The sequence below is a fragment of the Rhinopithecus roxellana genome, chromosome 8 (assembly GCF_007565055.1).
Source record: "Rhinopithecus roxellana isolate Shanxi Qingling chromosome 8, ASM756505v1, whole genome shotgun sequence".
NCBI classification, from domain to species: Eukaryota; Metazoa; Chordata; class Mammalia; order Primates; family Cercopithecidae; genus Rhinopithecus; species Rhinopithecus roxellana.
Window position 1 is genome coordinate 76,912,420 of NC_044556.1, and position 27,417 is coordinate 76,939,836.

At 43.2% G+C, this 27,417-nt stretch overlaps 1 long non-coding RNA gene across 1 annotated transcript; it reads right to left on the minus strand.

The window, feature by feature from the left end:
• Window positions 1-58: 58 nt before the first annotated feature.
• Window positions 59-20,938, minus strand: LOC115899282. Its single transcript, XR_004059028.1, has 4 exons — window positions 20,877-20,938; window positions 3,479-3,728; window positions 816-864; window positions 59-540 (listed from the first exon to the last, which is right to left on the minus strand). It is a non-coding gene; the product is annotated as an uncharacterized LOC115899282 (long non-coding RNA).
• Window positions 20,939-27,417: the final 6,479 nt, after the last annotated feature.

The window sequence follows — 27,417 nt, forward strand, 5'->3', positions numbered from 1 at the left end:
GGCTTAACTTCAAAATGCAAAATCCACCTCACTCAGCCTATTGGGCCTCTGAGACTAAGTTAAATTCCCAGGAAGACACAGGGGAAATGAGTAAACTTTATAATTTATAATTTTGTTTATTATTTAGAAGAGATTATTTGGCATCAATATTTTTTTTAGCTGAGGCATATAGACCATAATCATATATGCAGACGGCTTATACTGTATATCGCTTTCAGTGTGAAGAACTTGTGTGATGAGTAAGTCTTATTGCTGTGCACAGAGTCCCCAACAACTCTACAGAAGAGGTCTTATCTTCGTATCTCCTTCATATTACCCTCCCACTACCTGCCCCCTACTCCGACAAGGCTGCCCATAGGAAAGACACCCCAGTCTCTGCCCCCAGTTTCTCTTCTCTTCATTCCCAGTTCCAGGGTCAACTTGTTCAACTCACTCTCATGCCTCCATTTCTTCAGGGTCATGGACAAGAGACCCACCAGGAGCAAGATGAGGGCCACCGCAGCAATGGAGCCAGAAAGGCCTGTGGCTGCTGTGCTTAGGCTGAAGGAAGCAACGAAGAGACAGGACCATCCAGCTGCTCTGGCTGGCTTTGGTGACCCTCCACAAAAGTGCCCTGGGGTCTCCTCACCCCTGTAGGAGCTCTCCCACTTCCAGGCTTCCACCTCCTTAGTGGCCAACCATCTCCTGCCTCCATTTTAGCCCCTCTCTTCAGCTCTAGCCTCCATAGCCGTGGCCCCACTCACACCAATCCCCACAGGTCCCTTCCCCAGGAGCCCACCTTCCTCCTTCATGGGTCCAGCCCTTCTCTCACCCACCTGCTGAGTCCTTCAGGGTTAGTCTCTGGCTTCAGGGTGGTGATGTTCTCTGCGTAAGGGAAAGGAGAGGAAAGTAATATGAAGGAGATATGAAGGTAATTCTTGCACACCTATGCAAACGAGCTCTACAGAATCCTAAATGGTAATATTAGCTACTGTTTATTGTGAACTTAATATATACTGGGCACATTCATTATCTTGTTTAATCTTCATAAATAGACTTGAGATAGGAACAATCATTATTCCTATTATATAGTAAAGAAAAACAGCTCTCGGGGATCACACTTGCTCAGAGTTATAGGGCTGATAAGTGGCAGAGTTCGGACATAAACCTCCATCTCTCTGACTTTAAATCGTGTGTTCATACACAGTACATTCTGCTGCCTCCATGTGATTGGTTCACTCCAGAGCTCTACCGTTCTTACCAAGGGTTAGCAGATACGATAGGAGGTCCAGAAAAAGAGATAGCCAGGATGGTGCAGTGCTAGGTACCTGGGAGAGGGGCAGTGGTTCACGCCTGTAATCCCAGCATTTTGGGAGGGGCACGTGAAAGGGTTGACAGGATCAGGACATAGGCAAGGCCAGTAGAGCTACCACTAGGAAAAGGTGGCAGGCGTGAGAGAGTGCCCATGCTCTGGTGGGGAAGGGGAGAATTATTCACACAGGGAAAGAATTTCTCCTGCCTCTAGGGATGGAGACACAAAGCCCATTCCCACTCCAGCCACATTCCATCTGTAGATTCTCAGAGCTAGAAGGAATCTTAAACTCTCCCATTGTATAGGTGAGGAATCTCAGGGGAAGGCACTTGCCTGAGGCAAGTACTGTAGCCAGGACTGGAGTCCGCATTTTGACTCCAAACCCAAAGCTCTCTTTACCTGCATCCAGGCTCCTTCCTGTTTATTCCCCATAAAGTAAAGTTGCCTGATTCAGCCCTTATAGTGTGATACCCTACCTTGTTTTAACCTGAATTGACTCTTCCTTAGCTAAGATAGCCAGACAGACTCCATCTTGGCTCCTTCACTTGCAGCCCCTTACCCAACCTCCTTCCTCAAGGACTTAACTTGTGCAAGCTGACTCCCAGCACATCCAAAATGCAATTAACTGATAAGATACTGTGGCAAGCTATATCCGCAGTTCCCAGGAATTCACCCAGTTAATAGCACCCGGAGCCCCTGCGTTTGTGTCCGGTTGATAGCAACCAAAGCCCAGCATCTATCACCTTGTGATAGATTTAAAACCCCTGCACCTGCACCTGGAACTGTTTGCTTTCCTGTAACCATTTATCCTTTTAACTTTTTGCTTACTTCTGTAAGATTGTTTTAACTAGCCTCCCCTTTCTAAACCAAAGTATAAAAGAAAGTCTAGCCCCTTCTTCAGAGCCAAGAAAATTTTAAGCACTAGCCATCTCTCGGTCGCCAACTAATAAAGGACTCCTGAATTCATCTCAGAGTGTGGCGTTTCTCTATAACTCACTTGGTTACAATAATAGCAGATAGCACCTCTCAGACCACATGTCTTGGGGAGCTGGCTGCGCAATGCAGAGACTGTAGCCAAGGTGGGGTGGGGGAACTCATTGGATCACTAGGGCAATTTATTAGCCACCTTGGATAAATTGCATCTGGGAACACAAATACCAAGTTTTACAGTCTTTGGGGGCACCAAGGCCAGATGGGATACTGTTGGGTATCCTAACAGCTCCCTTCCTTTCTGCCTTTTTCCCTGTCTCCCTTCTGAGTGACATAGCTGACCTCACCAAGTTTCCCTTTGACAGCTCCTGGAGGGTAGGAAGGGGTCTTGGAAACCAGACCTTCCCAGTGCCCAGGGCACGAGCCATGAATCACACAAGATGAGGCACCAAGTCACAGGGCATGATGTATGGGGGAGTGGGGTGGGGCAGATGACACACATAAGCCCTGAGCAATGAGAGGGGAACTTGGGTCACCAGCTGGGGGAGGCTGGTGGGAGTGGAGCACACCTGTTTACAGCAAGGGGGAGACAGCATGAGGGTGTCTATGCAGGGCTAGAAAGGCAAGTACCTATCCTGGGCAGGCAGAGGAGGTGGGTAGGGGCGAGAAGAACAAAGGAGGATGTCATTGAAAGTGCCTGAGATTTAAAGTTCAGTGACCTAGGTCTCAGACACTTCCTAACAGTGATCTTAGGACAAACACTTAACCTTTCTGAGCCTCATCTGTGAAATGGACAGAATATGAATACCTACCTCATGGAGTTGTTTAAGAACTCAGTGATCAGACTATTATTTAACAGTAACAACAAGCCAGGCGCAGTGGCTCACGCTTATAATCCCAGCACTTTGGGAAGTCGAGGCAGGAGGACCGCCTGAGCTCAGGAGTTTGAGACCAGCCTGGGCAATATTAGACTAGACCTTGCCTCTACTTAAAAAAAAAAAAAAAAAAAAAAAAAAAAAAAAAATTCCAAAAATTAGCTGGGTGTGCTGCTGCATGCCTGTAGTCCCAGCTTCTTGAGAGGCTGAGATAGAAGAATCACTTAAGCTAGGGAAGTCAAGGCTGTAGTGAGCCATGATCACACCATTGTACTCCAACCTGGATGACAGAGCAAGACCCTGTCACAAAAACAAACAAACAAACAAACAAAAAACAGGAATAGCAACCATTTGTATTGATCTGGTTTTCAGTTGGTCTTACCTGAGCAGAGTAATTGTCTAGGGAGGCATTGCTGGCTCTCCAGTCCTGGAACCTGTGGTTGGTCCAATTCATTTTGCCAAAGGGTCCATCCACGAGGTTCTTGTTCCACGTATTGAGATTCCCAAGAGAAGTAGGTCCCCTTAGCTAGAAGCAGAGTTTCTGAGAGGTATTTAGCAGCAGCTGGTGGACACAGGACTCAGGGAGCTGGCCCCCCTCTTCCCCTCCATGTCTTTCATTCCTGCATGAGAACCTGTCAGATGGGGAGATTGTTAAAATCTCACCACTGGAGGGGAGGGCCTCAAAAGCCATGGAGACAGCCCCTCTCTCTTAGTGAAGGCATCTTCAGATAGAATTCAGCACAAGTCCAAAGGTGGCTCCCCAGCCCCTATCTGTCACATCGTCCTCTCATCTATTAGTATCTGAAGTTACCTTGATCATTTATTTGTTTGCTTGATTACTGTCAGCCTCTCATCATGTGAATGTGAGCTTCATAAGAACAGAGACCTTATCTGTTTTGGCCAACATTTCATCCCCAGTGCCTAGAAAGTGCCTCATGCAATGAATAGGTCCAATGCATATTTCTTCAATGAATGAATGAATGAATGAATGCCAAAGACTCCTTTATAAAAGCCAGGGTCACCTGACCTGTGCCAGAATTTTGGAGAGCCTACACCACAGACTTTTGAACCTCTTAGCTGATGACAACTCTTTATCCTTTGAAGCAGAAATTGATTTGAAAGAGCCCAAAGTACTCTGGTAAAGTAGATGATAGTGAACTGGGTAATGTTAATTTCAGAAAAAGAGGACACGTGCCTATGAAACACCAAGAGCAGTGTCCTGGGGTTGGCGAGGACACCTGCCTGGGTGTGGGTGGCCAAGGGGAAGAAGGAAGAGAAAGAGCAGGGGAAGATGCTGTCCCACAGCCACCACCACAGGTGTTCACTGGCCTCAGGCGCCAGCCCTGCTCAGGGTGAGAGGCGAAGAGGGAGGTACGCTTAAGGCCAAATGAAAGAGGATCTGCCACCCCCTCCTCCCCCTACTCCTACCACATCCTAGCGGAGAGAGCTGCAGGAGCAGTCTGGAAATCCCCTCTCTAACAAGGCAAGCATTGGAACCAAGAGCCTAGGCGGCACTGATGAGTCACTTCACCTATTTGGACTCAGTTCCCCTATTTGTGAAATGAAGCAAGGATGAGAAGAGGAACAAGACGTGATTAAGAAAAAGGTGAATATTTTCACAAGTGCCTGTCCCCTTCCACATGTCACCTGGTGCATTGTACATTTCTTCTAACAATTGTGTTATTGGCCAGGAAATACACAGAATTCTTTTAGAGAATAGGTTTTCTAAGTGTTAAAATTGTTGTTATTTTTAATTTTGTAAGGGGAGGACATCATCATCTTTTCAGTTTGGGACTTTTAAAGTTTATGTTTCATTAGGTCACATTCAGATGGTTTTAGAATTCAAAAGGTACAAAAGGACAGTCCTGGAAAAGCTGCTCACCTGCTCTTGACCCCAGCCATCTAGCTCTCCTCCCTGGAGGAAACCACATGCCCAGTTTATTGTGCACCTTATACATACATGAGCAAACACATAGACACAGACACACACTCACCATACAGGCGTCTTCTTTACAAATGATAGTATACTACATACTTTGTTTTGCCTTTTGCTTTTTCACTAAATATATCTAGGAGTTTATTTATTATTAATACATACAGAATTTTTCTCATTCCTTTCTTCCGCTTCAGAGTGTTCTGTTCTATGGTTGCTCACAGTTTATCTAACTGGTCACCTAGTAGTAAATTTAGATTTACTACTTTGTTTTCACTTTTTACTCTTGAAATGATGATGTAATTATTAAACTGCGACAAATATCATTTGCATAGGTGTAAATATGTGTATAAAATTAGAGAAATGGCCATTAAAGTAGATCTGCCATCCCAGTTTTAGGAAGACAGTATTCCCTTTTACAAATCCAAAATATGGTGTTACCCAATTTGACTACTCATATTAGAAACCAGATTTCATCACTCTGGCTGTTCCCAAAAATCAAAGTGCTCCTCAGAGAACAAAGATATGGCATCACTGAGGATATTCAACAGAACTACCGATTTCTCTAAAGGCCAGTCTCCAAGGAGAATCCAAACGCCTTCAGCAACAGCAGCATCACTAGAGTGAGTATAGCACGTCCCTGGATGCTGATGATGGAGCGATAAACCCTCATGACACAGACATTTTCAAACAATTCAAGCAAGGTTTACTGAGTGCCAACTACATAGTTGGTTTAAAACCCAGTCTGTCCTATTACATTGGTCTTTAAGTTAAAATAAATAAATAACCCAGTCTGTAAGGATGAATAGAAAATGGACTTGTCATCAAGAAACCAATGATCTAGGCAGCAGTTTTCAAAGTGTAGTCCAGGGACCCCCTGGGGGTTCCAGAGATCTTTTCAGAGGGTTCATGAGGTCAAAACCACTCTCTTAATAATACTAAGATACCAGTTGCCTTTTTTCACTCTCAGTTTCTCTCAAGCATACAGTGGAATTTCCCAAAGTCTATGTGACATGTGGTATGGCACGAGACTGAGTGCAAAGGCAGACCTGAGAACTCAGCTGTCTTTTATTGAGCTAGGTATGAATAATGAGATTTGCACACACATAAAACAGTGCTGCTCTTTTCACTAAATTCTTCGTGCTCTGGGAAATACAGTTATATTTCATAAAAATTGTTATGTTTAAGATGTAATGGCTTTAGTACTATTTTCTAAGGGGATTAGATAAATATTTTTAAGTTTTCTTAGTTTTAATTTCTGATATGGTCAATATAAATAGACATAAACTACATAAACAACAGCGTTTTGGGTTCCTTAGTAATTTTTGAGAGTGTACATGGTCTGGAGGCCAAAGAGTTTGAGAACTGCTGATCTAAGGACCCATGGCATTTCTTCATCATAGGGCAAGAGAGGAGCATTTTGCCTTATTTGCCAAGAGTGTGCTATGCTACATCCAGGGGTGCAAGCCAAAAGATTCAGGAGGTACAGAAATGGGTGTTCTCAAATAGCGATGTGTCAAGAGGACAGCAATCGCTTGGACACAAGAATTCCCCCTGGAGCCTCCTGGCTGGCAGTGCAGCGGCTGTGTAGAAAGGCTCTACTAGAGGGGCAGAGTCCGGGCTTGAGGTGACAAGGAGGCTCTGAGGTTGGGGGAGCCTGGAGAAGAAGCAGAAGCGGAAGCAGGATAAGTCCGCCACCCCTGGACTAAGCTGCTGACTACCTCCTGCCCTGATTCCAAGAGTCAAAACACTTCCTTGTAGGTGCTGGTGCCTGAAATTCCAGTGGAGGTGTTTCATTCCCTTAGCCGAAGGCAAATTCAATCCCAACAATGACAAGTATAACTCAAGCTTACACAAGTGTGCAAATAACATTATGGAAGATAGATTCGAAGGTCACACTTTAATAAAACAAGAGAGTGTGTCTATAACAGGAGTGGGGTGGGATGGGTGGAGTGGATGGGAAATGGAGAACAAGGAAGACTCAAAAATATGAAATAAATAGAACATAAGAACAGTTCGTGGACCCATGATGTAAGAATGCCACTACGGGGATTGATCAGTCTAATTCTGGGCAGCTAAAATCAAAGAAAAAAAAATCCAATTCAGTCAAACTTTTCTTTAGCATGTGGTATGTCCTTAGCAGTGTGAGACAGGTTGCAAGGATAGAGAAGAATGAGACATGGGCCCTGGATTTAGGGAGTGTTGCCCCACGCTCAACCCCATCCCTATTTAGCGAGGAAAATATCCGTGGCAACCATAGCAGCTGTAACAAAAGTTAGGTAGTATCATCAAAGCTAAAAAGATGTACGAAGACAGGGCTATTGGATGAGAAAGGAGGAGCAGGTTGTTTCCAACTTGAGTGACAAGGGAAGACTACATGGAGGAGGTGGCATTTGTTGTGGTCAGGGATGCGTAGGAAGGATTCCTATAGGCAGTGCTGAGGTTGTGGTTATACCAGATGGGAGGGTGCTTGGAGTGAAGGCATAGCAGCTGGAACATGCAGCCATTTTCCCTTCAATGAACATCTGAAATCATTGCTAAGAGATGGAGAATTGCACACCTAAGGGTGAAAGGAAGGCTGTCACTTAGGATGCAGAAGGAGGGAGGAACAGAACCTAGGAAGACAGAGGACAAGAAAGACAGTTCATGAACTAGACTTCAAGAGCCCAGTGGACTGAAATCATGTCTGATTTCACTCATCTCCCTGGCTTCTAGGCCAGTGCCTGGAACACAGCAGGCCTCAATAAATGCTCAGTGAATGAATGAGAACTTGGACACACACCCTTTGCTCATTTTCAGGCTGGCCACAAATGTGCTGCCTTAATCAAATGGAGCCATCAGGAGCAGACGGGAGGGGGATGTTTGAGCAAACTTCCTCCTGGCTTCCTCTGAAGTCAATACTCTCACCATTTCTAGGACTTTAAATGTTTTTTTTGGTTGTTTTTGCAGAATTTCATTTCTCAAAATAGAAACCCTGTGTCCTCTTGAGGTTTGTTACAGAGACATTCATTGGTTGGGGTTGCTTTTAAGATCACCATCAGGTTTTCATTTTGCACAGCAGCTTATTTGCAAACATCAAACAAGTGCCTTAACATTTGGCATCCTAAGAAAATTAAACTGTCAGCATCTTGGGCTCCTACAAAAGAGCACCGGTGAACACGTGAAGCCAGAACTGTCCACCGGTGACTTAACAGGAACTGATCCCATATTACCATCCTTTACTGGCTCTGCGCATATCCTTCATTCAATTTAAAAACAAAATAAAAAAAAATTTAAGCAAGTACATTTTACTTACTTATTCATTTATTTAGACAAGAGTCTCACTCTGTTGCCCAGGCTGGAGTGCAGTGGCGTGATCTCGGCTCACTGCAACCTCCGCCTCTCAGGTTCAAGCGATTCTCCTGCCTCAGCCTCTCGAGTAGCTGGGATTACAGGCACCCACCACAATGTCCAACTAATTTTTGTATTTTTAGTTGAGATGGAGTTTCACCATGTTTCACCAGGCTTGTCTCAAATTCCTGACCTCAGGTGATCCACCAGCCTAGGCCTCTCAAAGCACTGGGATTACAGGCATGAGCCACTGTGCCTGGCCGCAAGCACATTTTTAACAAGTGCAAAATGGAAACCTTATGCACATCTTATGATTTCGTTGACTACTCAGAGCTGGGGATATCTCGTGTGACCTCCGGTCAGCAGTTTGAAGGATGAAGCATACATAACCCCATTTGTAGCTGAGGTAACTGAGTGATAAGTAAATTGCTCAAGGTCACAGTTAGCAAACAACAACGGTCTCACAATCCCTTAAACTATGCCTCCATTTACTACATAGATTGTTTCTATATTATCTTTATTAGCTGTAATGACTATGTAAATTTTGGAGCTAAGGACAGTTTTTCAGGTTGTTTATTGCTCAAGGGCATGACATCTAAAGAAACTATCCAACCTGTAATTCCAGCACTTTGGGAGGCCAGAGGCGGGCAGATCACCTGAGGTTGGGAATTCAAGACCAGCCTGACCAACATGGAGAAACCCTGTCTCTACTAAAAATATAAAAAATTAGCTAGGCATGGTGGTGCGTGCCTGTAATCCCAGCTACTCGGGAGGCTGAGGCAGGAGAATCGCTTGAACCCAGGAGGTGAAGGTTGCAGTGAGTCAAGACCACACCATTGGACTCCAGCCTGGGCAACAAGAGTGAAACTCGAAAGAAAGTAAGAGAGAGAGAAAAGAAAAGAAAGAAAGAAATTATCCACATCACAGACATCATTATGTTGAATTTTTTTCACTTTTTTATTTAACTGCTAACTCTAAAGGTAGATGACATATTCTTATTACAATAATTTTCTGGCAAATAACAATAAAATGTCTTCTCTAACAAAAATCCTTTTTTATGACAACTTTCTTTCAGATGGAAATAGGCTTTCTAACAGGATTGACATTTACTTCATAAGCTGAAACAGAGAGTGTTTGACAAAGACCTTACTGGCTTTAGTAACGAGTGCCACAATAACTAGTGCTTCCAAACAAGGAGTTGTTTTCCAACTCTTGTTTTGATTTTTATCTAATTTTTAAAAAAATCCTGTGTTAGTATTTGTGCATTGGCTAAATTTGAAGTTTTGCATTACAGTTCATGTTGTTTGCCTGAATGGTAGCTCTGAATTCCTAATTTAGATCTACAGATTTTTATTATTACACAACTCACTTTTGTGGTAATTAATGATCAAGGCCATTATATATTCATAAAATAATTATTTTATATTCATAAATTAGAGACTATTATATCATGAATTGCTAATTGTATCATAGCTATTGTTTATGGGTTGTTAAAGAAAATTTCTTCAGGAGAAAACTTAACTGCTGGTAAAGTTTCATGGCTTATTATGTATATATTTTAAAGTTTTAAGTTCTAGGATAAACTACTCTATTATGTTTTAATTATATATATATATATATATACTTTTTTTTTTTTTTTTGAGATAGTCTCTCACTCTGATGCCCAGGCTGGAGTACAGTGGCATGGTCCCAGCTCACTGCAGCCTCCACCTCCCGGGTTCAAGCAATTCTCCTGCCTCAGCCTCCTGAGTAGCTGGGATTACAGGCATGCGCCACCATGCCCAGCTAATTTTTGTATTTTTAGTAGAGACGGGGTTTCACCATGTTGGTCAGGATGGTCTTGAACTCCTGACCTCGTGATCCACCTGCCTCGGTCTCCCAAAATGCCGGGATTACAGGCGTGAGTCACCGTGCCTGGCCTTAATAATATTTCTTTAACATTTAATAAGCTAATATAATATTATTTCTCCCAGGATACTGATAAGAAAAAAAAATCAAACTAAAACCAGAAGATGAAAAGCTGTCTAGATAAAAAGTAAAGTAAAACTATTTGGATTATTGAATAAATTTAGGGAGAAAAGGGTGGAATACCAAAAGAAAATAGAGAGTTTAGGGCTGTTTGTTTCAGTGAAAGTGTCACAGAAATGTGAGATGTGAATTTATCTTTTAGTTCCATTGTCAACCATAATCGATGAATCTAAAAACAAAGTAACTTTAAAAACGCAAAGAATTCAAACACATGGCCAAGTAGTTTGAAGAGGAAACAAACATGTACTCTTGCTGAAAATTATTCAACTCAAGTAAGAAATTTGTTATCTTTACAAAAGATAATACAGGTTGGAAGTTTTTGGAAATATAATGGACACAACTTGTTTCCAAATGGTGAGGAGAAATGATAATGACTAGATTCTGATTATTTTACTGTACTTCAAAGGACTCTGTATTTTGCCACCTCTTTGAGAACAAAAAATCATCTGGAAAATGGCAAAGATTCTACAGCACTTAGCACATTTTTTTAGTAAACGTGAAGAATCTGAAATAAACATCAATAGGAATGCTAAGTATTCAAATTTCAAAGCTGATTAGAAATATATAATTATTTGTGCCACAAAACAGATTTATATGATGAGGAAAATATTACATTGAATACATAATAAACTCAATTCTGTTTTGGCAAGACAATATCTAGTATTTAGAGGATCATCTACAAAAATGTATAAGCAGCATAATAACAGGAATTTTCTTCATTTACAAAAAGCATAGAAGCTTAGTAGAACTTAGAGCAGTATACAAATATATATTTCAAATATGCAATATATTTGTATATATACAATATATATTTGTTTATATAAAGATATACTTGTATATTATTGTACAAATATTATATACAATATATTTGTATAAACACCAAATAACATTTACACATTATTTAGCAGATGAAAAGCAAAACCAAATAATTAAAATATAGCAGATTTGTTGACTGAAATCATTGTGAATCTTGTAAGAAATGCTAAATATCACACAGTTAAATAACTTGAGGTACATTTCCTGATGTAAGCCATGTGGAACAGTTGACAATTATTTTTAGATTTGTAAATTTTCAATATTCGAATATATCTATAGGTAAACATTAATTTTTTTCCTACAGTAAATGATACTGCTGGAGATGGATTATTTAGGTTTTTGGTCGACCATCACCAACAAAAACACTGAACATAGGCTATAATGATTTGAGGGAGCAGGGATACAACAAAGATGAAAAAAATTGATGATAAACTTAATGGATTTCAGCATAAGTCCCCAAAAGATTCTAAGGCTGCCTATTCTTTTTTTTTTTTTTTTTTTTTTGAGATGAAGTCTTGCTCTGTTGCCCAGGCTGGAGTGTAGTGGCCTGATCTCGGCTCACTGCAACCTCCGCCTCCCAGGTTCAAGTGATTCTCCTGCCTCAGTCTCCCAAGTAGCTGGGATTACAGGCACGCGCCACTGCACCCCGCTAATCTTCTGTATTTTTAGTAGAGATGGGGGATTCACCATGTTGGGCAGGCTGGTCTCGAACTCCTGACCTCAGATAATCCACCCACCTCAGCCTCCCAAAGTGCTAGGATTACAGGCGTGAGCCACCACGCCCTGCCAGGTTGCCTATTCTTTAAAGCCAATAGTGAATACAATGTTAAAAAGTCCTGCCCGGGTGAGGTGGCTCACATCTGTAATCCTCTACATTCTGAAGGTCAATAGCAAAATTAATTTTTTTCTATATTGGAAGCAATAATATCTCCTTAAAAGAGAAGTTTATGATAAAGAATATCTCAAGGTCTTTTCAGTATTCTAGATGACATGCATAAATTGAAAAATTATGATAAATATGAGCTTCCGCAACCATTAAAAATATACAATTGAAATTGAGAAACATAGGAGGAAGAGTGATACTGATGAAGCATTGGTGAAAGAGGAACTAAAATCCTGAAGTCGCTTTCTAAAATCTAGTTGACATGGCTGGGTGTAGTGGCTCACACCTGTAATCACAACACTTTGAGAGGCAGGAGGATTGCTTGAGCGTAGGAGTTCAAAACTAACTTAGGTAACATGGTGAAACTCTGTTTCTATACAAAAATTAGCCAGCATGTTGGTACATGCCTGTAGTCCCAGCTACTTGGGAGGCTGAGAGCAGAGGATTGCTTGAGCCCAGGAGGTTGAGACTGCAGTGAGCCATGATCGTGCCACTGCGTTCAAGCCTGGGTGGCAGAGCAAGACAACAAATGCACCTCAAAAAATAAATAAATAAGTAGATTAATAAAATCTAATTGCCTCCCATGAAGTGCCTCAATATATTTTCAGTAATAATATTCCAGACAGACACATTTTCCTAAAACCGTCGTAGCTCTTAGGATACATTAACTTTGGTGGTATCAGCAAGGAGTGGAAAATATAGATACTTTTAAAACAATTATAAAAAGCTACTTATCCAGAATGTCACAAGAAAGACTATCAATTCTAGTGACCATTTTTATAGAAAATAAGATACTGAGCCGGGCATGGTGGCTCATGCCTATAATTCCAGCACTTTGGGAGGCCTAGTGGGGGTGTGGATCACCTGAGGTCAGGAGTTCAAGACCAGCCTGGCCAACATGGTAAAAGCCCATCTCTACTAAATATACAAAAATTAGTAGGGCATGGTGGTGCATGCCTGTAATCCCAGCTACTCAGGAGGCTGAGACAGAAGAATCACTTGAACCCAAGAGACGGAGGTTGCAGTGAGCCAAGATTGCACCACTGACTCCAGCCTGGGCGACAGATGGAGACTCCGTCTCAAAAAAAAAAACACTGGAACAAGCAGGTAAAATTGCCACAGAAAATGTTGTCCCCATGAAAATTATTTTATGACTAAAACTAGCTTATGGCGAATTGTTACATCCCAGAGACTTTCAAATCCTGGGTATTGTGACTAAAAACACTAATTTTCTATTATCTTGGATTTAATAATTTTATGTATGTAATTCATATAGAACCAAATGTGTTTGTTTCGTTAGGGACATCCCTTCCTTATCCCACACAAGTGCTGTAGGGGTCGATAGTAACCCAGGACCTTTTAGTGATTTGTTAAAAAGTGACTGGGGCAAGAGGACAGCCAGCGAAGCATCTGTTCTCTTCCACATGCATGTTACCTCGTGCGTGGGATTACTGTGCGTGAACCTGACTGACAATGGTTGCCTACTCAGGCATGAAAGGCCTGGCATGATCTGAGTCCTGCCACCTCCCAGCCAAGCTCTCTTACACCTTATGCTGCAGCCAGCCTGGGCTTCTTGCAGTTTCTCAGTGCCCCAGGCTTGTTCTTGCCTGTGCACACTCCACCCCACCCCTGCATCCCCCTCCCTCACGGGAGGGCTTTGGTGGAGGCGGGACCCCCACACAGCGCCTGCAATCGTAGCATTCCTCACACAGAGCTGTTATCTGTTACCTTGGCTGCAGTCTGCCTTCCTCCCTAGACTGTCACTCCTTCAGGGAGGATGCGTGTCTCCTGTCCTTGCACACAGGTGCACTGCCCAGTCTCTGCACCTAACTGATGTTCTATAATGCTCCTATTGGGAGAAAGACACGTGAAGATGGTCGAAGATATCTATGTCTTTAAAGAAGTTCCAACTCTAAAAACCAAATAAATTAAGTTAAAACAATTTGAAACTAATTTTTAAAAATAATTAAAATGCTCAGCCCAGAGAAGTCTTCTGCAGACAGACACTTTCTAGCAAGAAGGCAACTTGTAATCATCTCTCTGAAGGGAAATTTGGTGGTGGGTATCAAAAAGCAACGAAGGCCAGCCCCTGTGGCTCATGCCTGTAATCCTAGCACTTTGGGAGGCCAAGGCTGGTGAATCACCCAAGGACAGGAGTTTGAGACCAGCCTGGCCAACATGGTGAAACCTCGTCTCTACTAAAAATATAAAAATGTGCCGGGTGTGGTGGTTGGGTGCCTGTAATCCCAGCGACTCTGGAGGCTGAGGCAGGAAAATTGCTTGAACCCAGGAGGCAGAGGTTGCAGTGAGCCAAGATCATGCCATTGTACTCCAGCCTGGGCAATAGAGCAAAACTCCGTTTCAAAAAAAAAAAAAAAAAAAGCAATGAAAATGTCCATACTCCTTAGACTCAGCAACTCCACTTAGAGGAATTAATCCCAATGACACAATTAAGAGAATGTGTACAAAGATCCAGGGGTAAAGTAGGGGACTACTGTGTCATTTACACCAGCAGCAATTGAGAAACAACCTTGATACCCAGTAGTGGTGGATGGTTGTGGAAATTGTAGGACATCCATGAGATGGAATACAATTTAGCCATTAAAGTAACTGGGAAAACAAACTTCTCGACAAGAAAAGATGTTCACACCATATTGTTGGGTCAAGAAAAGGCAGATAAGCCAACAGAATGTCAAATACACTCCATCAAAATCAACATGCTGTGTGTATGTGTGCTTGCAAGTGTATCTTGTTTACTCTTTCCCCGCTTAATATATTATGGCCATCTTTCCATGTCCATATCATGGAAAAGTAAATACCAAAAATGAGAGTAGTAATTATCTCTTGGTGCTGAGATTTCTGGTGACTTTCATATTCTTTATTATTATACCTCTGCATTTCCCCTTTTTAAAAAATTTTAATTTCATTATTAAAATAGAGCCGGGCGCAGTGGCTCATGCCTGTAATCCCAGCACTTTGGGAGGCTTAGGCGGGCGGATCACGAGGTCAGGAGTTTGAGACCAGACTGGCCAACACAGTGAAACCCCGTCTCTACTAAAAATACAAAAATTAGCTGGGTATGGTGGTGCATACCTGTAATCTCAGCTACTCAGGAGGCTGAGGCAGGAGAATTGCTTGAACCCAGGAGACGGAGGTTGCAGTGAGCCCAGATCGCTCCATTGCACTCCAGCCTGGGCGACAGGGAGAGACTCTGCCTCAGAAAAAAAAAAAAAATAGAGATGAGGGCTTCCTATGTTGCCCAAGCTGGCCTCAAACTCCTTGGCTCAAATAATCCTCCCACCTCCCAAAGTGTTGGGGTTATAGGTGTGAGCCACCACACCTGACCTGTTTTCTAATTTTTCTACAGGGACTATATATTGTGCTAAAAGAGAGAAGGATGAGAGGAGCAGAGAGAAAAAAATTTAAAATGAACAGGCTGCAGAGAGAACTGGCTTTGCCTGGGGGTGTCTGCCTCCCAGAGGCTGAAAACCAAAGAGAGGAAGTGGTCCAGGAAGAAAGGAGAGAATGGGAATTAGGAGATGGAGAAGGGGAAGACTGAGTTGAAAAGGCTAAGCTCTCCGGTACTGAGAAAACAAGTTTTGAAAAGTAAAGATACTTTTTCAAAGAAGTGTTGAGAGGTGAAAGGAATTGCCAAAGGCAGCGTGGGAATAATGGAAGTTGCCTGTGAACACAGCACCTGGGGGCAAAAAAATTCTCCTGACAGTTAAACTTTTTTTTTACAACCCTTAGAGATTTTCTCCTCTTCCTCTTCCTCCTCCTCCTCCTCCTCCCACTCCTCCTCCTCCTCCCACTCCTCCTCCTCCTCCTCCCACTCCTCCTCCTCCTCCCACTCCTCCTCCTCCTTCCCTCCTCCTACCTCCTCCTCCTTCTTCCCTCCTCCTACCTCCTCCTCCTTCTTCCCTTCTTCTTATTCTCCTCCTCCTCCTCCTCCTCCTCCTCCTCCTTCTTCTTCTTCTTCCTCCTATTTACAGAGCATCTCTTCTTCTTGCACCTAACAGAGCTCATAATTTATCTTGCCACTCCGATCTCTTTCTAGTAATGCCTGCTACTTTTAATATAGGTCAGTGAAGAGGCTTTGCAATGAGCCGGTTGTTGTTTTTTATTTTTTTGTTTTTTTGTTTTCCTGCAATGGATCTATTTTGATATGTGATGAGCAAGGGTTAGACTATCTCTACTTTTACTGAGATGGGTTTTAAAATAGAATTAGAATCCTAGTGGATTCTATTTTAAAACCCATCTCAGTAAATGTCCCCTTAATCTGTGTCCCCAAGACTCAGCGCCTGAGTCATGTTGGAGTCACTTTATATGTAGCTCATTTTGAAAATCAAAGCCTTGTGCAGAGTAGATGTTAAACATGTGTATACTGTAAAGTAAAAGGGAGAGTTGTAAAGGAAAGAGAGCAAGTGAAATCAGATCCTCTTGCCCCTCATTCCCTTCTCTGACCTACTTTCCATCACTCCATCACTCGACAGACATTCCAGCCTGGTTTTTTTTTTTTTTTTTTTTTGTGCCACTTTCAGGAAAAACTTCCTGGACCACCCAGAGGGAAGAGGGGTGTCCACCATCTAGCCGTTTGCCCCAGAAGCCTCCCACCCAGGGCTTGCAGTGCCTTTAGGGGCAGTGAAAGTGTCCGCCCTCCCGGGAACTATCGTCTCTCCATCCTCCTTCTCCATCCCCTTCCTCATCTTCACTGCAGACCCAGCACACCCTGGACTGCACTGCCACTCCAGATCCCTTAGGATTTCAAGCCCTGCAGCCACACGGGCAAAGCCAAAGGAAGGGCCCTTTGGCTTTCCCCCATAGAATGGGCACGTGTGTGCTTCAGTGGAGGCAGAATCCTTGCAGCCACTTCAGGAGCAGGCGACAGGGCCCAGCAAGAATGGCAAGTCAGCAAAGAGTTGGCTCCTCAACACTTCCTGTTTATTCCACATTGACTGAGTGCCTACTATGTACTCCCTGCTTTGAAAGGCTCTCAGCCTAATTATAAGTTTATGTAAATTTCCCTCAGCAGTTTCTATAAGTGCCACACTGTTCCCTAGGTTGATAACATGTACTTACAACCTTGTCAGGATTAAGGTCATTTTTGCTTGTTTTTTCAGACACGCCTCCTGTTTTCAAAGGTCATGGATTTGGGGATTGGGGAAGGAATAAATAACAAGCTTTAGCAGTTACAGAAAAACATCTTTAGCTTATTCTTCCCATTAAAGCTTCTCAAGGGTAGGTTACCCTTCATTGGTCGTTTCTTATGGATTTTTACAGGAAAAAAATTGTATTTAAAGGTAACATATATGCCTTGACAATCTCCATTGTTGGTATGTTGAAAGATCTTGGAGAGGTCGGGGGCGGTGGCTCACGCCTGTAATCCCAGCACTTTGGGAGGCCGAGGCAGGTGGATCTTGAGGTCAGGAGTTCAAGACCAGCCTGGCCAATGTGGTGAAACCCCACCTCTACTAAAAATACAAAAATTAGCTGGCTGTGGTGGCAGGAGCCTGTAATCCCAGCTACTCAGGAGGCTGAGGCAGAAGAATCGCTTGAACCTGGGAGGCGGAGGTTGCAGTGAGCCAAGATCACGCCACTGTACTCCAGCCTGGGCAACAGAGTGAGACTCCATCTCCCCCTCCGCCACACACACAAAAAAGAAGAAAGATTTGGGAGAGTTTGTCTGTTTTCCAGAAGTAACTCAATCGGACCATTGTTTATGTGAAATGTTTTTCCTCCTTTTATTTACAGCTACACAGTGTTAGGGGGATGCATGGAACAACAGGCAGGCCCTTACTGGTACTAGATAGACATGCCTAAGAAATAGGTTCTCAAGGCCTAACTAACAATTCTTTCTGTCCCTTTTCCCCAATGCCACCTTCAAACTCCAGAACCAAATTTCAAAGGGAAGTAGATAAAGGATGTATTCCCTCACCCATTTTTTTTTTTTTTTTAAACATCAAGGCTCAAAGACTTGACGTGAATTAATGTATGGCTTAGCCTAGCTGAACAGATAAAAATCACTAGTCAGCCCAAAATCCATTTGCAAGATCTGACTACTGTGGGACAGTTAAATTTACCCTCCAAGGATTTGGAACAAGAAATGGCAACTCATTTGGAAAATTAATCTTCACAGGCCTTCTTAGCAGCAATCAGCAGGCATTGAATAAAGAATTTTGGGTAAAGCCTGAGTTGCGGTGGTTGGGGGCGGGGGTGTATATGGGAGCTTAACTGCCTTTGGACTAGTCAGCACAGCTGGGAAGAGCCTCAGGCTGGACTCCATTCATGCTTTACATCCAGTTTTGAAAAAGGAAGAGGCTGTCGGAGTCTTAACGAGGGAGCTCCTAAGGGCGTCCCAGCTTTGATGCTGCTCTAATAACATGGCTTTTCAGAGAGGATTAATAAGCAGACTTATGAAAGGATCTGGCTCTCCTCTCCAATCCACTAAACAGATAATGAGGATTTCTAGCTATTAGAGCAATGATACCAGATCACAACTTCCAAGACATGCACCAGCGTGAAGCCGCTCTGGAAACGGCCTGCTGAGTAGGCAACCTTCAAAAGCCCTCTAATCCTTAAAAATGAACTTGAGGTTTTCTGCCCACCCACACGACATGGACTCATTTGTCTGGAATTTAATGTTCAAGACATTCAACAGAAATTTTGACATGAAGAAATAATAGGCTCTCAGATTTTTTTTTCAATTCTTATTTAGAAAAAAAAAAAAAATTCCTCTAATTCCAGGTGTAACCCATTAGGGATTAAGCTACAAGGCCAGCCAAGTGAGGTGGTGAACACCTGTAGTCCCAGCTACTTGAGAGGATGAGGCAGAAAGCTTGCTTGAACCCAGAAGTTGGAGGCTGCAGTGAGCTATGATCATGCCTATAAATAGCACTGCACTCCAGGCTGGGCAACAGTGAGAACTTGTTCCTAAAACAAACAAAAAAATGACAAAGGCAGCCTAATTCAATTTCCACTTTCCCCACCTAACAGGCTTAGGATCGCAAACTGTAAAGGTTATCTTTGTTTTATAGAGACGAGAAGCTACTTGTCCAAGGCACTTAGTAAATTAGGGATGATGCCAGCACTGGAATGTACTCAGGTGCTCCAAGACCTGGATGGACTTGTTTCTTGCACAATCTAGAAATCCGTGATAAAGAATAAATCATACAGGGTGTCCTTAATGAGCCCCTTCCATAGGCAGGTTGAGGGGGGAGACCCCTGTAGATTCATCTCAAGTTATACAAACTATGAAGCCACGTGCTACTGGTGGGGGAAAACTTGCTCTTTGAGTCAGGTGCACCAGGGTTCGAGCCCTGACCCTGCATCTCTTACTATGGGGATGCTTTGGGATGGGGCAGGTTATCAGAGCTCTTGAGTCTCAGTCTCTTTAGCTGAAAAAAGCAGAGAAAACAATGCCTACCTAACCAAATGAAAATAAATTTAAAGAAGATAACATTTGTAAAGATGCTCAATTAAAGTCAATCCCTCTCCTAATTGCGGCTGCTTGAATTTCTTTCTCTCTTTCTTTCTTTTTTTGAGATGAAGTCTCACTCAGTCACCCAGGATGGAGTGCAGTGGCTTGATTTGGCTCACTGCAACCTCCACCTCCCGGGTTCCAGCGATTCTCCAGCCTCTTGAGTAGCTGGGACTATAGGCACGCACCCCCACACTTGGCTAAGTTTTGTATTTTTAGTAGAGATGGGGGTTTCACCATGTTGACCAGGCTGGTCTCGAACTCCTGACCTCAGGTGATCTACCTGCCTCAACCTCCCAAAGTGCTGGGATTACAAGCATGAGCCACTGCACTTGGCCTGAATTTCTTTACCTTAGAACAAAGGGTGCTATTATAGGGAAGGCTTAAATGACATGATCAGCACATTTGCTAAGGTATATCAGTGATTGGACATATATAAAATACCCAGGAGATCCTGCTCTGACCAATAAAAGATTCTGAGGGCTTTAGACGCCCAGCGAGAAGGACCTCTCTAGTCTGATTAGAGGTTAAAGGGAGCAAGAAAGGATGGGAGGGGGGAGGCCAGCACAATATAAACCAGAGATGTTCAATAGAAACATAACATAAGCCACATGTGTAATTTAAAATGTTTTAGTAGCTGCACTTAAGAAGTAAAAACAAGCATGTAACAGTAATCTTAATAGTACATTTTATTTAACCCAATATATCAAAATGCTATTATATGAACTTGTTCTCATTTAAAAATTATTAGCGTTTTTTGTTCTTTTTTCCTACTGAGTCTTCAGAATCAGGGTATATTTTACACTTGGAGTACACTTCAAGTTCTCAACATCTTGGACAGCACAGGTGTAGAAGTGTAGGCAAATCTCCATGTCCATCCACTGTGCTGGGTGTTGGGGGACCAAAAAGTCTAGATTAGAGCATGGGTTTATCCTCAAGAGACTCAGTATCTAGTTAGCGATCTAGAACAGATGGAGAACACTCACCCAACAATATACATTTGGCTGCAGGTTCCCACACTGCTTATCATAAGATACTCAACCTGCAGCTCAAGGCTTTTCTTATAAGCCTTAGACATACCCCAAGCACAATATTCTTTCCCACTGTCCACACAAGCAGTTGTCAGATGATGTAATTGATTTGGGGGTTTGGGACTATAGCACCCTAGGAAACAGCTCAAGGGAAGAGGGGGATGCCTTGCTTTCTAGTCCCTTTAGGCTACAGAATGCCCACTTTATATTGTGTGAGCCCAAATTCCAGACAAGTAGGAAAGAAACTGAAAGAGAAGTCTCAACCCTGCACAGAATGTTTACCTGTCTCCTGGAGCAGCAGCAGCAGCGGGAGGAGCCATCGTGTTGAAAAGGCAGAGTCTCTCACTGCCAGCTGCACCCACCCTGCCCTGTCTCTTTCCCTTGCCCCTCCCTTGAGAGCCTCTTCATTTCCTCCACTGCCTGGCTCAGCTCACAGGGAGACTCAAACAACCCCAAAATGAAAAGCCAGTGGCTGACGTGGCTTGCAGAGCAACCTTCATGCTGTGCAGGCATGAGCCTCAGCAAAATCAGATATTGAAGTTTGCTTTAGATTCCCTAGCATTTTCTGGAAAGCCCTTTCCCCCTTTCTGCAACTCCACCCCTGTAGACTAATCTCAGATAATGCAAAAATGAAGCCATGTGCTGCTGGTGGGGGAAACAACCAGTTTAAGGAAAAACCAGGTTCTTCCTCAGCTATTTCTGCTGAGACACGAATTCATACTTTGTGGGCCATCTTTCCCGGGATATTTGCATTTTTTAAAGACTGAATAATAATTTTAAAAAAGAAGAACTCAAATGTATTGAGTGATTACTAATTATTGGGTACTGTGCTAAGAGAATGATCCTCACTCCAGGGAATGACAATGGTAGGATTTCAAGCAAGGTGGCACAGGTGGAACAGAGGTATCTTCCTGGTGCTTTCAGTAGACAACTCCTATGCGACCCTAACATGAGGAACGGTCCGCAGAGGATGTAAGAGAGCTGCACTTTTTTTTCCCCTTAACTTTTAAATTTTAGAGCCATTTTCTTTGTTTATGGATTAAGGGTAGAGGAATTAAATTTGTTTTCATCCACCCATTCATTCGCTCATTCATTCAACAAACATTTACTGAGTGCCTACTCTGAGCCAGGTATTGGACTAGGTGCTGGGGATACAGCAGTGATCAAGATGGGCGAAGCTCTGCTGTCATGAAACTTACAACACGGTGGGGAAAGACAGGCAATAAGCAAAGAAACAAAACAAGAGAATTACAGACTGTGATCATCCCATAAACAAAATGAACAATGGGGTGTGATAGAGGCAACTAGGGAGTAGGATGGAGGCTCTTTAGATCCAGGCTGCGTGGGGAAGCCTCCCGGAAGAGGTAATGGGGTTTTTCTGCATCCCCACTGGTGCTCCTTCTTGGCCTCCTTGGCTTCCTCTTCCTCCTTCACCTACCTGCAGGCTTCAGAGCACAGTCCTGGGGCTTCTCCTTCCTCCACAAACCCTCTCTAGGTGCTCTTGGCCAGTTTCATGACTCTAACCACTTTCTATACACTGATAGCTCCCAAATTACTATCTCCAGCCCTAACAACCCTATGACCACCAGACCCACACATTCAAGAGTCAAGCTGATATCACCCCTGAAAAGTCTACTGGCATCTCAAACTTAATATGCCCAAACAAGTCTCTCGACTCTCTGCTTCCTCCAGCCTGTTTCTGCTGCCTCAGTCCCTGTACTCTGTAAATTATCCACCTGATGGCTCAAACCAAAAAGCTGAGGAGTCACTATTTTTTCATTATGTTTTAAACTGTTTTTGAATAAGTAATTGTAGTAGGCAGAATAATGGCCTCCAAACATGCTCGTATCTAATCCCTAGAATCTGTTAATATGTGACTTTACATGGCAAAAGGGACTCTGTGAATGTAATTAAGTACCTTGAGGCGAGTTATCTTGGATTATCTGGATGGGGTGAATTTAGTCCCAGGAGTCTTTAAAAGTAGGTAACCTTTCCCCTCTGTGGTCAGAGGAAGACATGAATTTGGGAGAAGAGTCAGAGACACTCTGCTGACTGTGAAGACAGAGGAAGGGGCCATGAGCCAAGGCCTGCAGGGAGACTCTAGAAGCTAGAAAAGACCAAGAAACAGTCTCCCCTCCAGCCTCCAGAAAGGAGTGCAGCTCACCAGTCTCTTTATTTTAGCCCAGTGAGACCTGTGTCAAACTTCTACCCTACAGAACTATAAGATAATAAATTTGCACTGTTTTAAGCCACTACATTTGTGATCATTTGTTACAGCAGTAATAGAAAACTAATAAAGCAACATAGTCACATGACTCAAAATTCAGAGAGTACAAAATAGTAGACAACAAGCTTCCGTCTCACCCTGTCCTTACCCACCAACTTTTCCCCAGAAGTACCGAATGCTACCGACTTCTTGGTATATCTTTCCAGAGACATCCTATTCATATATAAGCAAATGGGGCTATGTATACATTCACCTTGTATTTTAATACAAATGATAGCATACTATACATACTGTTACGTTTTTCAAGTCAACAATATGGTCTACATGTTTTTCTTTGAGGCTTTTTTATTGTTTTAACCTGGCACCACCACATTCCATTGCATAGATGTAATTATTTACCCATCTCTTCTTGTTGGCTGTTTCCAAACTTTTTATCACAAACAATGCCCTATGCAGAAATAACCTAGAACTTGCAGCATTTCATGCAGGACTCAGACACAGACTGATTTGTCTCAGACTGAGACAAATCCAGGAGTCATCCCTGATTCTTCCTTTCCTTCATTCCCATCTAATCTGCTAGCCTGTCCTGTGGGTTCTATCTCCAAAACAAACTTCAGCCCACCACTTCTTTCCTTGTCCACTATCCCCACTTTATTCTAAGCCACCACTGTCTCTTGCCTGAGCCATTGCAGTGGACACATCTATGGTCAGGAAGACTCTGAGATTCCTATACTTGTGTCTTGCCCTTTTGAGGAAGAGCCCTCTTGAGGCCTCAGACATTTTGTTCCTGAAATAGGATCAATGAAAGTAAGCATCCAGATTTTTCTGTGAATGAATGAGTGGTGTTTCCCAAGACTTCAGTAATGGGGTTTCATTTGGAGGCTCTCCTAAAAAAGAAGCTTGTTAAACCTGAAAGGAAGATGAGACGAGTGTCTCTGTGTCTTGGGATATACGTAAATTTAATTGCATCTTCAGTATGTGTTTTCCTTCTGTGGGTTTCCAGGGCACTTAATGGGCTGGGAACAAGACAAGAGTCTTTAGGAATGGAGACAAATTCACCTTAAACAAGAACCTGAGATTAAAGTTCTGCCTTTATTCTACTTAGCCACAGCCTATATCCTTCCCTGAGGCCTCTTGAGGAAGTTCCAGGATGGAAACTGATTCAGAAAGTCCAGCGGTCCTGGTACAGGAAATAAAACATTAAAGAAACGAGCATTGCAGAGGGAGGCCCCTGTGACTATAAATGTAAAAAAGAAAACTCATGGAGACTAACAGAGGGAAGCAATCAGATTTATGATGTATTTGCCATGGTATACTCTCTCTTCTTATAATAAAATGTTAATTATTTATTAAGTTTTTACTGTGTGTCATGCATTTTCACATATGCTTTTATTTAATTTCCTAATAACTCCATTTTACAGATAAGGAAACTAAGAGTCAAAGAGTATATTTATTTTGTAGCCTTTCAGTAGTTGAGCCCCTGATCACAGAGTAAGAAGTGAGGACAGGTGGAAACTTCAGCTACTGTCCTGAACAATTAAAATACACATCAGTGTGAATGACCTTCAGAATGTATTTCAATCTGTTAATATACACAATAACATATATGTAAACTATACATGGCAGCTGAGAGTTGTGTTTAAGATCACAGATTCTTCTGAGACAGAGTCTCGCTCTGTCGCTCAGGCTGGAATGCAGTCGTGCAATCTCAGCTCACTGCAACCTCTGCCTCCGAGGTGCAAGCGACTCTCATGCCTCGGCTTCCTGAGTAGCCGGGGCTACAGTTGCATGCCACCATGCCTGGTTACTTTTTGTATTTTTAATAGACAGAGTTTCCCCATGTTGGCCAGCCTGGTTTTGAACTCCTGAACTCAAGCAAACTACCCGCCTCAGCCTCCCAAAGTGCTGGGATTGCAGGCGTGAGCCACCGCGCCCAGCCAAGATTACAGATTTTATAGAGAGACTTCCTGAGCTTCAGCATGCATAGTTCCATGATTACCTGCTGTGTGGCCTTGAGCAAATTCCTTTCCCTCTCTAGGCCTATTTCCTACTACATTTAAAACACTTAGATCTGTGCATGGCATAAAGTGGAATTTAGCCAGGCTACCCGTAATGAGGGCTTACTTGGTGTCAAGCACTGGGCTATGTAATATATAGAAAGCACTCATCCTGAAGATGGTCTCAGGGAATCTTCAGATCATTCTGCAAGGAAATCATTCTTTCTTTTCTGTAGTGAAGGAATCTGAAGCTCTAGAACATCCCCAATGTCACGCAATCATCTGTTAAGTGGCAGAGTTGGGAATTCAGACCTTGCTTTGTCTGCTTCCAAAGCCTGGGCTCAGTAACAAGCAAAGCAGATGGTGGTGTTAGTGTGCAGTCCTGCTTTTTGGCAAGCCCGAGGCATGAGCTGCTCTTCCTGCTTACAGGTGCAGACACACATACTCCCCGCCGCAAAGACACACAGGCAGCATTCAAGTGAGAAATTTCCCCAAAGCCTGCGCCCTCTGCTGTCTGTGCTGTAGCAATTTCTGGTCTGAAAGGCACTTTCCTGGAGTAGAATTGCTGTTGGCTTTGGAAATGACTCCAACAAATTGAATCCTTGACGTCGGGAGATACTGAAGACATTGAATCTTTCTTATTTCCAGTTGCATGAAAACAAGAGGCTTTGACGAACCAAAGTGAATTAAGACACATGGAAAAAGTAAGCTTTTAGTGCCAGGTGCTGTCTTTTGGCAATAAAAAAGTGGTTTGAGCACCTTAAATTTTATTTTTTCAGAATTAAGTGTCAAGGATGGGGGGTCAGAGAAAGGTACATGGGGGAGTTTTTGCTCCTATCGGCAATACAATAGTCACCCTTGCTGAGAGGCTCCTTGAAGGCAAAATAGAACATGTTTGCAAAAATATGCAATGAGAAGATATCTCATCATACAGCTCCTCACCTCCACACCCCACCCTGCACACACCCATTTCTTCTTACAAGAAAAAGGCCTCCAATTTTTATCATGCAAGAAGTTATTCTCTGTCCCTCTCTCCTTTTCCTCTCTCCCACTCCTCTGTGCCTTTCTCTTCCAGAAAGAAATTTTAGAATGTCAGACCTTAAAGATGATCCAATGCCGCAGTTAAGGACACTGACTTCAAAGTCAGGCAAACCTGGGCTTGAATCCTGGTTTCAGCACCTTATGCAAGTTACTTGAACCCTCTGTGCCTCAGTTATACCTCATCTGTAAAATGGGCTTAAAAACAATACCTACCTGATGGGATTGGTGAGATATTTGAATGAACTAATGCTTGTAAGTCCCTCAGCTCAGAGCCTGGCATAGAGCTAATGCCTCCAAAGTGCTCCTTGATATTGTCACCCAATCAAGCTTCTTCATTTTATAGACAAGAAAACTAGATTCAGAAAGAGGGGATTTATCTGCGGTCATGTGGCCAGTTAGTGGCAGAGCCAAGACTGGAGCCAGGCATCTCATCTCATCTCATCTGGTACAGACATCTTTCTACTGTACCACACACAGCATCATGGATTTTCCCTCATTTCCAAACTAAGCAAAAGAGGTTGGGCCATTTCCCAGTTGGCCAGGTTTGTGCTGAACCAGTAATGTTGCCAGAGTCGGGCATCCTGGAGTGCATCCTGCAGTGCCGGCTCCCCTGTGAGCAGGAGCCAGCTCGGGTCTGACAGTAACAGACTCTGTCCTAGGAGCTATCAAGCCCTGATAAAACTGATCCACAGAGCACTGAGCAACTGTCCCCTTATATTATTATTATTATTATTTTGAGACATCTGTTGGCCTCTCAGGCTGGAGTGCAGTGGTGCAATCTGGGCTCACTGCAACCTCCACCTCCCAGGTTCAAGAGATTCTTCCGCTTCAGCTTCCTGAGTCGCTGGGATTACAGGCGTGCGCCAACATGCCGGGCTAATTTTTGTATTTGTAGTAGAGACGAGGTTTCACCATGTTAGCCAGGTTGGTCTTGAACTCCTGACCTCACGTGATCCGCCTGCCTCAGCCTCCCAAATGTCCTTTTATTATTAATTTACTTTCTGGTAGCTGAAGCTCCAGAAAGAAGTTCACTAGATAGTGACACCACCACCAGCTTTCAAATGTTCTAAGAATAAAGTCTCTACATCCAGTCAGCCTCCAATCCACATTCCTGAGGTTCTCTCTCTCCCCCCACCCCTCTCTCTCTCTCTCCAAAGACCCTCTCCTAATGCAGAGAGTCTGGGTCATTGCCTATACTATGTGTCACTTTCCCCCCACATCATACTATTTCACCTCAAATGCTCTTCTCTCTCCCTCTGCTCAAAGGACACACACAGACCACCACACATATGCCTAAGGTCTTTTGTTCTTTGGAAAGTATTCAAATTATCCACAGCAATATTTGGTTCTTGCTGGAAAAAGCCAGTAATCTACAGCCAGGGTAGGTTCAGCTCCTGATGTCTCTGGAAAGGACAGATCTCATTAGCTCTGACAAACATCCCCAGTGTTCCTGCTCCTAACCTTTGTCAAATTTTCCAAAATCCAGCTAGACCCAGGGGCTCCTTGCAGGCAGTCCAGGCTCTGTCTGCTCCACTCAGTATCAGGTGGCCCACAGCTG